The sequence below is a fragment of the Rhipicephalus microplus genome, chromosome 2 (genome assembly GCF_043290135.1).
Source record: "Rhipicephalus microplus isolate Deutch F79 chromosome 2, USDA_Rmic, whole genome shotgun sequence".
Taxonomy (NCBI): domain Eukaryota; kingdom Metazoa; phylum Arthropoda; class Arachnida; order Ixodida; family Ixodidae; genus Rhipicephalus; species Rhipicephalus microplus.
Window position 1 is genome coordinate 250,757,689 of NC_134701.1, and position 11,409 is coordinate 250,769,097.

Here is an 11,409-nt window from a genome sequence, read left to right on the forward strand (position 1 = left end):
GGCGGTCGGACGGACGGACGGACGGACGGACAGACAGATATTTCACGGTTTACAGCTTCGCCCCGCTCATCATCATTCACTCCGTGGACTTGCACCAGTATCATTTTCTATAGCTAGAACCGAGCCGAACTAGCCGAGCTGTCTATATAGTGATTACACTCACCCTGGCCTTCTGGAAGGCTGGCATCGGTTCAATGGCGATCGGCGCGGCCACGCTAACGCTGAGGCCCGCGCCACCGCTTCCGAGACACGTGTAGGTGCCGGCATCCGAGATCCGCGCGTCCTGGATCACCAAGCGTCCGGGCTCAACGACGTAGCGCTCGCGCTGACCCTGGTGCAGCGCCACGTCGTCCTTGTACCAGGTCACCGATCGGCCTGTGCTGGATAGCTTGCAAGATATCTCCAGAGACTTGTTCGGAGTCTGTAAAGAGAACCAGCACAGTGCGCTCTACGGCTTCGTAAAGAATGCATTAGCGTCGCGCAACCTGGACAATGATGTACAGAAGAAATGGTTCACATGCAGCGCATTTGTGCCGCGTTCCGTCGCTGAGTTCAGGTCTGATTTGTTAACAGAGAGCTTATTTTCGCATCAAATATACATGCTTATTCAAGTGTACAGGAGGAGGTCCTGGAGCACTTGGCTCACTAAGGGACCTCCTGTGTTACAAGAGAGTCGACAACACGGAAGAAATTACAAAAGAAATTGTAGTACAAAATGCAAATAATCGAAATTGAATAAATGGAAGTACTACAGGAACACTGACTAGATCATTACTAGTCACACTGAAGTGGTCGCGCTGCACTGAAGAAACCTACAAAATAACGTATCAACAAGCCCAAACTATGACACTCACCAATGGCTTTGTTATTCTGATCACGTGCTGCTACGAAGAAGTTGCGCCGATATCCTTTCTTCGTGGCAAGGAGTCAGATACGTGGTTGGAATACGCTAGGTGCAGAGATCTACAGAGAAATATCACTACCTTACTATTTCGCATCACTTGAAGACTGGATCACCTCGACTGACGACAACCGAGTGACAAACTACTGCGTATCGAAAAAAATATCGAGTTTGGGCATAGGCAAGCTATCTGGACATCTCTGTTTCGTTACCGCTTTAAACTATTAGGCTGGTCGTACTTCTAGATCACGCTTTCAGTTTTATCCAGCGTTTTGCTTGCTTGTATGCGCACTGTTTCGGGTCATTTTTCGATGCACGTCAAGATCGAACGATCCCATTAAAGGTAAATACATTCCGAACAATGGTTGTGAAGGCAACTTCACGCGTCATGATTTACGTGGCAATATGGCAGAGAAATACCAACCAAGTGATGACAGTCTTGCTGGCTGTCTCTCCTCGAAAGAATGCCGCCAGGTGGTGACGAAGGCAGCACGCGCAGACGATGAGCATCATGGAGGCCGATACCGCAGGAGTAGTCGCCTGAATGGCCAGGCTGAGCATGCGCAACGTACAGGGTGCTCATCTGCATGGCGAAGCACTAAGCTTGACCAGCTGCATGGTGTATAGCCGCAGTGACGAGGAACACACGCAGGTGGTCATATTCTCCTATTAAGAGACGAACCTCGTGATATAAGTTATTTGTTAAATCCAATATTTGTTGTAACAGTAGAAATGAAAATCGGGTCTTACGAATCGGCAATCTCAATTGCGCAAATATCTGAGGCACACAAGCACGTTATTTTATAGGCTTAGAACCCCCTGCACTCGAGATAATCCTTACCTGTCCGGTGTTAATCTGTTTAACTAGATAGACGGCAACACCAGAAGGTGCAATTATAACTAGATAGACCGCAACACCAGAAGGTGCAATTATAAAAGAACTAAAGGTCGTGTAGGAAATGGGCTTGAATAAACAGTTATTTGATGAAGGGTGCAATTGTGAATTTGGCGGGCAAATGCGCTTGCGAATCGCCTTTCAATGTTGATCTTGCTTTTATTGCTACCTTTCGAGTTTTTAGGCTTGCCTCAACAAAGCATTTGCCATTTGCAGCCGATATCACGACGGCTCTCGCGTTTTCGATCTCGTTCTAGACAGAACAAATGTCCCTGAAATGAAGCGTGACCTACCAGAGTTCGTATCGACTTCGCTATAATCTCTAATACAAGAAGCCCGTGTGCTTCGGGTGGGCCGAAGGCTGAGTACACTTGGATAATCTTTTGAGCAAAGGAAGATTAAACCCTGACTGTTCTATATGGCGGATAGCTTGAGAACGAATCAGAGCAGCGTAACTTCGTAAGAAAAAATAACAGCCCCAACACAAAACACGAAGACCAGGGAATTGTGAAACACGGTACTGACTTCAACTAACCTAACTAAAGCAACTAACTAGGTTTCTTGAAGCCAGCAGTGCATTTCATGTCTTCCCCGTCTTCGTGTTTTGCGTTCGAGCTGTTGTTCTAAAAAAAAGTTATGCCCCACCGACTCGCATGCCAACGATCTTCCCCAGAGTAGTGACCCCAGCAAGGGCGGAGGATGACCTTATAACCGATTCGGGTCTCAGGAGGGATCACCTTTCTTCCCCCGTCGGTGAGCTCCTCGTGGAAGAGGAAGTGGCCCCAGGACGGAAGCGGCAGCCCGTCCTTGTGCCAGTCGGGCGAGACGTGCGGCTCGGTGACGCAGGCCACGAAGAAGCTCTCACCTTCGGCCACATGCGCGTCCCCGAGATACGTGGCTGCACGGGCGAACTCGGCTGCCAGCAACAGATGGAGCAGCAGGGGCAGGATCGACGCGGCGTCCATGATAGGGTTCCCTTGCCTTGCTGGATAACGAAACGAAACGAATGGCGGAAGCGCGCGCTGCTTGTGTGTACCTGCAAGAAAGTGACCGCGTGTCGCGAGCACCCGTGAAATTATTAAGATGATGATGATGACGACTCTAAACATGGGTGCACACCCATGGGCTGGCCTCGAAACGATCGGTAAGATCAAGAGTGAGCGAGTGAAAGCAATTATTGAAATAAGACAAAAAAATAGGACCTCTAAGTGCTGGTGGTGCGAAGTCTGGGACAGTGGAGCTGTATATAGAGCATTTGCCTCTTCCTTTCTCGCCTCCTCACCTTCGTTTTCCTTTCCCACCCCTTGCTGTGTTTAGGTCTTCCTGTAGGCTTGTAGCAATTAAAGTCTTGTACCTGGAAGCTAGACTCCCATCGCTTGATTCGAGTTTCAAATTGTTGGTGGTACAATCATTTTTAAAGCTTTATGAATCCACAGTGAGGCGTTCCCAAACAGTATTTATCTCCCAGCCCGAGTTGTTCTTTGGCGCATACTGGCCGAGATTTCATACGCCTCGAGTTGTGCATATACAGAGCTTTCTTGAGAAACTAAGTGTTCATATCAGTGACGTATCTTCGATGAGTGATAGCAACAGCTCTATCAAAATACATTTTGATGAGATTTTTCGAAAGCAAGCAAAAGCAATGTCGCACCTCTTTTTAAAATGCATTTTGAGTGATTATCTGGTTCATTTACAAATAAAGACATTCATTGCGACAGATGCTTCGCAAAATGATGAAAAATGTGGAATTAGGATCTTCACTCCTCTTTTATATGGGCCATTTTCTCGACGCTTTCTATATTTTGTACTCATTCTTTCCTAGCATAATTTTGCAATAAATTTATCTATCCGCAAATCGACAGCATCAAGTGGTCCAGCCGTACTTTTAACTGATTCGCTGTCGGTGTGTTGTTCTCTCACTGCGAATGAGAACTCACAAGTATTGAGTGCTTTCAAATCGTTAGTTCTACAGCATATAAATCTGGCTAAATTGGTTTGGGTACCGGCACATAAGGGACATTGCGGTCAATGAAATGGCGGATGCGTTGGCTAAGTGATCGTTAAATGGCCTGGTTGTTCTCTTAATACCGGCATCCAAATTCATTATAGGAGCTAGATTTAGGAGGGAAATGATGTTAGAAAAATTTTATTTATCGTCCACAATGAACACAGTGCAATTCCAACACCTAAACTATCGTTGTAAATGGTAAAGCATATCGCATGCATGCAGATGAAATCGCAATCACTATAGGCCTCAGTGTCAAACTTCTTTTTTTAATTTTATTTACACAGGGCTAGTCTGGCTGCTTCCCCTAATTGGTGGTTTTGATGAGTCCCCTAGACAACAGACCACTATCTATTATCTTATAAAAGATACGCCGCATTGCACAAAATCACATGAGGCGCCGTGTTTCGTCTCATAAGATTGGAGTTAAACACTCCAAACATACTTTCTTTGGAGGCGTTGCCCCTAGGATTCAGTGACGGGGAAAGTTGCCAATGCATTCCAGGGGTTCATTATAAGTTCAAAAAGATTCAGGCCGTAGAACCACTTATTACTCCTAAATTGCTCGCGTCCATTTTTTTTCATTTATGAGTTTATTTATTGTTGTTGCTGAAATTATCTCCTTCATTTTCTATATCCGTAGTTTCTATTTGTCAATTTCTAATATTTATTTTTTCCTTTGGACCCACTCATCATATTAAAAGACGTAAGCTAACAAAATAAAAGCATTTCGTTAGAACTACCTGGCTCTTGGCCAATCTCCGAGCGTAGGTGTGTGCCACAGATTCCATGCTCTTCTTCTTCGTCGTTGCCTGGTGCCACCACATGGCATAACGAAAAGCTTAACATCTGCGCTGTAAAAGAGACCGCAGATGTCGTTTGAAATTCTTTTGGTGAGGTTGGAGTCTCAGACTAGGACTTCTTGAACCGCGGTCGCCTTGTGCTTGCTCGCGACCAAGTCAATCTCGTCCGATAGGAGTGTATGCTAGGCAGCGAAGCTTCCCACTGTTTCATGGTTGGGTGTTTGATTGTCTGGTTGACACTTATGAACCGACATGCCCAAGTGGAGGGGTAGATTGATTGATATGGGGGGTTTAACGTTCCAAAAACCCCATATGATTATGAGAGACGCCGTAGTGGAGGGCTCCGGAAATTTATACCACCTAGGGTTCTTTAACGTGCACCCAAATCTGAGCACATGGGCCTACAGCATTTTCACCTCCATCTAAAATGCAGCCGCCACAGTCAGGACTCAATCCCGTGACCTGCTGGTCAGCAGCCGAATACCTCAGCCACTAGACAAACGTGGCGGGGCTGGCGGGGTATACAGCGTAGCCAGGGCAGTGCAGTATGAGCATTGCTGCTGACATTGTGTCGTATACCGTGCGGTGCTGAAAGATGTTTGTATATGTGAATCTACGATACAGATACAGGCTGTACGGACTATGCAAGGAAGGGGCGCTTGACGATAAACAAGGGCGAGTGGGTTGTGATTCATTATTCACAGACTTCAGCAATACAGATGAGAATAGAGGAAAGGAGGACCACAACACGAAAAGAAACAAAACGATGTGCGAAATATTTAATAATAACGTACTAATAACTCGCTGCGCAGCACTGTTTGCTTCTTATTTATTTATTTAGAAAATACTGCAGGCTAAGAATAGCCCAGGCAGGAGTGGGGGTGGTACAGTATGAGAATATGACAAAAAAAAAGCAACAATACAGGAGGCACAAACTAACAGGTAACTATACAACACATTAGGGTACAAGATCTAAGTTACTTCAAAAAATTTACTTACTAAGGTGTCACAGCGTTTCCACTTATTGCTGAGCCTAAAGGAAGGATTAGTTCGTGCACTTGCTGGTAAAGGCATCCGACTATTTCTTTTTGCGAACTTAGATGCAAGAAGAAGCAGTCGCGCTGTAATCTCCCCAGCGTTTCGCTGGTCAGAATTTATGAAATAAAATATGGTGCTTGCAGTAGTTGGGTAAGCCTTGATGAAACCGTTCACTCCTGGGGAGGCAGGGGCCCACTTCACTAAGCTTAGAGTTTTAGGTGCCCTGTGCCATTGTTTAGTCGACATCCTGGCTGGTCAAAGTTTGCAGCGTGAAAGTTTTTTTCCCCTTTTTTTTGTGAATTTCCAAACCATGGCATGACGCGATTGCCGCTATAAGGTGACCTCCCGAACATGCTTCGAGCGTTCTTGCGGCCTTATCTGCACCCGCCAGCACACAGCCGAATTTCCTCTCCCATATGCCTGCTTACCGGAGCTCTGCGCGGTATAAGTTGAAGTGTACAAGGTCTCGTACGCGTCTCAAGGCGATGCGTGCGCCATTTCAACAGAGGTTGGCAACCAAGGTAATCGGATCGTGGCGTACGTATGCCTCCATGTGTGTGCAGAGCTTCCGGCCAGGCTGGCGAGACCATCTTTCACCGCGTCGAGATTTCCCTGCAGCCGAGATAATTCTAAGGCCGCCGCACCAGAGATTCGCGATGCCGCGCGTGAAAGCTGCCGTAATTGTCAGTAATATCTTACCAATCTGGAGGACAGGCAAGGAAACGAACGACGTAAGACAAGGACGTGAGTCTGGTTTACAGGCTTGGCCCTTAAGGAAGAGGCGACCCATTTGTGAATGACATAGTTATTACGCTGGAATATGTTGTCATGCCGTTGCATCTAGAGCGGTGAGTGTAGACGCACCACGCGATGCCACAAAGATTCATTCGTGTTTATCCCTAGCATGGTAGTATAGCGCCATCCGTACGCCGCTTCTATAGGAACAGAATGCATTTATTACTATATAGCAAGGGCAGTGAGCATCGAAGTTCATGCATTGTTCGAGCTATGTACGGTGTATTAAAACAGGATTCAGGCGCATCTGTATCCTACAAACAAAATTGCGCCTACCTGAACCGTGTGACATTGCTCGCCCCTGCGTCTGTAGAAACACGACTGTTGACTTAATTGAGCGATCGCATCGATGAGATCGCTCCTGATCAGCTGACATGTAGGTGGCGGAGTCGAGTCTGCGCTGGGTTTTGATGGAGGCCAAATGCTATAGTCAAAGGTGTGGTTAGATTTAGGTGCACGTAAAAGGGCCCCAGATGGTTGAAATTCCCGGTGTCCTCCATGACGACGTCAATCATAATGATATGGTTTTGGGACGTAAAACAAATATTTTTGCAAGATTGATCGAACGCGCTGCTGTTTGCGCGTAGAGAGCGACAAGCACGCGAAGCCTATTTCGGGGGCATTTCGTAACAGGAGCTTTATTTATATAATTTATTTATTTATTTATTTATTTATTTATTTATTTATTTATTTATTTATTTATTTATGCTGTACTATACTATACTATACTATACTATACTATACAGCATGCCCAAGCAAGAGCGGTTAAATACGCACATTCCCAGTATGTAAATCCCACAAGAGAGAGAGAAAGAAGGAATACACGTGGGGAAGGGAACAAGGAGGTAAAAGGGAAAAAAATCACCAGTGTTGTGTTGTTATCTGTATTACGGCGCGTGAAAGGCATCGCCGATGAACAGTGTTAGTGAGGTCACCATGTTATCGTACATGCGCGAGTGGCTGGTAGGCGTATATATTCTGGCTCTTGTTCGGTTGCTGGGTGAACCGTTGCTTTGTGCTGCAAGCATGCAGTGCCGTAAATAAAGGTGTTCTGTAAGGCCTTGGTCTTTCTCTTCCGGCTGATGCAACAACCAGTACACATATTTCACAGCAAATGCTACAAACGGAAGATATGACCACCGTTGTGCATAATCTTCAACCTGCAGGAGCTCCAAAAACGACCCACCGAGGCTGAAAGACGGCGCTCTCTCATTAACGCTGCCGTCCCTGACGAAGCGCAGTCGCGCACCGCACAATCCCAGAGCAGGAGAAGGACTTTTTGTGGCGGAGGAACGTGTAATCGATGGGCTTTTTCCTCGCGGGGACATTCCATAAGACTCACAACGAAGTGCAAGAAGCGAAAGACCTTACGAGCAGTTTTTTTTTTTTCTTGGGGGGGGGGGGGGCGAAGCACCTTGGGACCTAGCCTTGTCATCCGTCGTGGTCATGGTACAAAACCGGTGCTACGACCGAAACGTGTGTGACACACACACGCACACACACACGCACGCACACACACACACACACACAAACACATACACACACACACACACACACACACACACACACACACACATCAACGTCGAGGCTAAATATAATTTAAGAGATCACTGTTTCCGGCAAAAATAACCTAACGAGAATAAGAGTATTGATGAAATAATGTCCACCAAAATGCGCCTAGATGTTGAAGCTTCTCAGACGAACCTGTAACACGAAGTCAGACGTTGAGCACTATATATCCCGATAAATCATCCATATTAAAACGGTGTTTTGCCACAAGTAAGATGGCGGGTTTTGGGATTCAATGTCGGGGCATATTCTCAGCTCCAGCGATTTTCTAAATTCTCCTCGAATTGCCTAAGACGACTGGAATAGCCGAAGACGACATCCACATATACACTATGTCGCTCAATAGGTGACCGGTAAAATGGGCAATGGCAGGGAACTGTGGGATACAACGGCTTCCGGTTCGACGCACCACGCGGGTTAGCAGAGGCACGCGCGCATTTTTGGACAGCTCCGTTGGAAAAAACACCTCTCCGTGCAATATCGGTGCTTTAGAAGTTGGTTTTTGTTTTTGCTAACCATAACTGTGACGATGACAAACTACGAAAGCCATGAACGGCAAGGAAACTTTTGTATCGCACTAAAATGTTCTGCAACGCTTTTATGCTGCTTTTTTAAACTGTCAGTTTGGCTATCAGATCAGTCGATACAGAAAGCAGTTTTTATTGCATGATACGTTACTGCTGATAAAAAATTACTATTTTAAAGATCTCATTGGATGGGGATGACTTTAGCAGTGTGCCAAAAGTTCATTTCGGGATCGCTGCTTCAACCGATATCGTTGGTCGATCGGCATGAAGCGCGTCACTTATGAAGCGAATTGAGATATCCTTTTTTCTCGCTTTTTGCGCGCTATAAGATGCATTTCTTAGTCGAAGTCAGATGCTTATATGAACGCTGATCTTGATTAACCTGCGTGGCACGGCGGCACATAAACAATACAGTCAGACATAGGCGGCGCCGAATAACCTAAACCCTGGGCTTGTTTAACGCACTTCTTCTTTTGATTGCCGTCCTGGCGCACAGTTTGACCAAGATAAACGCAAATGCATTCGTCCAGCGCTTCGTGTAAACTTACTCTTGAGGAAAGCTTTTGCCCTTTTTGTCATATATATATGGGTGCAATAACCGGTGCTCATCTCGTATGGCAGGTCGGTTTCCTCCGCGCGTTCCCATAATATCTTTGCTAGGCGCGACAGTTTATTTCTCCATATAATGTTCACAGCAAATTCATACGTAAGCTTTTTTTCAGTGTGAAATACACTTGTATCTGTGATAAAATTCTTTTCGCACACTCTGGATTTAACGTTTCGTGTATACTCAAAGGCCACCTGTCGCCGTGGCTGTCTTCACAGCCGCGGCCCACCTCATTTTTCTTTCTTTGTTTCGTGACAATTGATTCGTGCGTTTTCCTTTCACGCTCGTACGTAACCCCTATAAGAGCGAGTCTTGGAACCAGGTGGAAACATTACGAAGCAACCGTAGTGTCGTTATAACACCTTCAGCGTGGAAAAGTTTAGTTATATCAGTAAACGATTTCAAAGTCGATTGAGTGGCTTAATTTGGGCGTCTGAACAGCGAAGCTCTTTTGAGCCAGCCGAAAAAAAAAAACAAAAGAAAACTTTGGTGTGCTGAAAACCAAAGGTAGTTACGTGCCACGGGAATCGGGCAAGCACCACGACTGATTACAGCAGGTAGAAAAGTTCAGCGAGAACTCTGCTCGGCGAAGAGTTCCCTGCACAGTCCAGTCCCAAGTGCTCTTACAACCACCTTGAATATGTGCATCGTCTACTTTTCGAGTGCGAAAATCATTATTCCAAACTAAAAGTATTACGAGCAAGTTCGTTGCTTTAAGGGAAAATATACCTAGAGAAACTTCCACAGTACAGAAAATAATAGGTCCATGGCCGACAGCGGGTCTTTAAAAAGGCGCGGGTCTTTAGAAAGGTGCCCCTAATAAGTTCCTTGAAGAATCAGGTACCTTAGGGAAATATTACCCTATTTACACAACTTAGCTTTCCTCTTAAATACTAAAGCAAATATCTAATGTTGTGGCAGAGCAACTTTATGTGTGATTATCTATCCTAGTGTGTTCTCCTGTGTATCCCAAGGTACACAAAACATTTGAGTTTTGGCGTCTGCTTGTGAACTGACTTCCTATTCGAACTTCGGAACATTTTAACTTGTGTCTGAACTTTCATGTGGTGTTAGATAATGCTGCATTTGAACGTGCTGTGTTCAACTGCGTTGCATTTTGTGTAAATTTTTTGTGGCACATTTCATCTTCCATGCGAGTATATGGTAGTTGAATCCGTCATAAAGGCATCAACGTCTCTTATTCATTAAAGTAAAAAAAAGCACATGAAACACATGAAGTATTGATTGATTTGTGGGGTTTAACGTTCCAAAACCACTATATGAATATGAGAGACGCCGTAGTGGAGGGCTCCGGAAATTTCGACTACCTGGGGTTCTTTAACGTGCACCCAAATCTGAGTACACGGGCCTACAAGATTTCCGCCTCCATCGGAAATGCAGCCGCCGCAGCCGGGATTTGATCCCGCGACCTGCGGGTCAGCAGCCGAGTACCTTAGCCACTAGACCACCGTGGCGGGGCGAAACATATGAAGTAAAAAGAAAGAGAGATAGAAAATAAGGGGGGAAAACAGAAATGAGAAGCGATAGGTGAAAAAGTAGGATAAAAAGATAAGAAGCGAGAAAGTTAGAAATACATAAAAATGACAGGAATAAACACGAAAGTGTGATAAAAGAAACAGAGCAAGACCAAAAAAAAAAAGCAGAGAGAGAAAAACAAAAAGAAAGGGAAGAAAGCAAAATAAAGCGAGGAAGTGCGAGAACGAAAGGAACACAAATAAGCTAGATAGGTTCGAAAACACTTAGAAAGAGAAAGAAATACAAAAAAGAAGGGATACAAGGAAGGCCACCTATCTTCGCTCTTCCTCCTCCACGCTTTGCACCACTAGAGCGAAGCTGGTGTATTTTTTCCCGTTAAACTTCGTTAATATACTCAGTGGCGTGGAAGACAAAGGAAGTGCATTCCAGTAGAATAATATCCGTGAAAATAAACTTTTTCTTTAAGCCTTGCAAAAGTTGTTTTAAAGCTAGTTAATGTACATATGTCCTGTTCTTCGTACAACTGTGCTGCTGCTCATGATGCTGCTCGGAGCTGGCTCCTAGACTCTGTAAACGTGTCTATGACCATCAGCATTTGGGCGCAGTGTTCAGTCGACGGCGGTTTAGATAAAATCCGCTGTAGTGCTGAATTCCAGCGCGCCTATACCGTTCTGGTGACGACGGCACTAAGTTTGACCAATCCGAGCACTTCCGAGCCGGAACGTATTCATTGTGTTTGCACCTTCGTAATTCTCCGTGTACTTTCCCGATC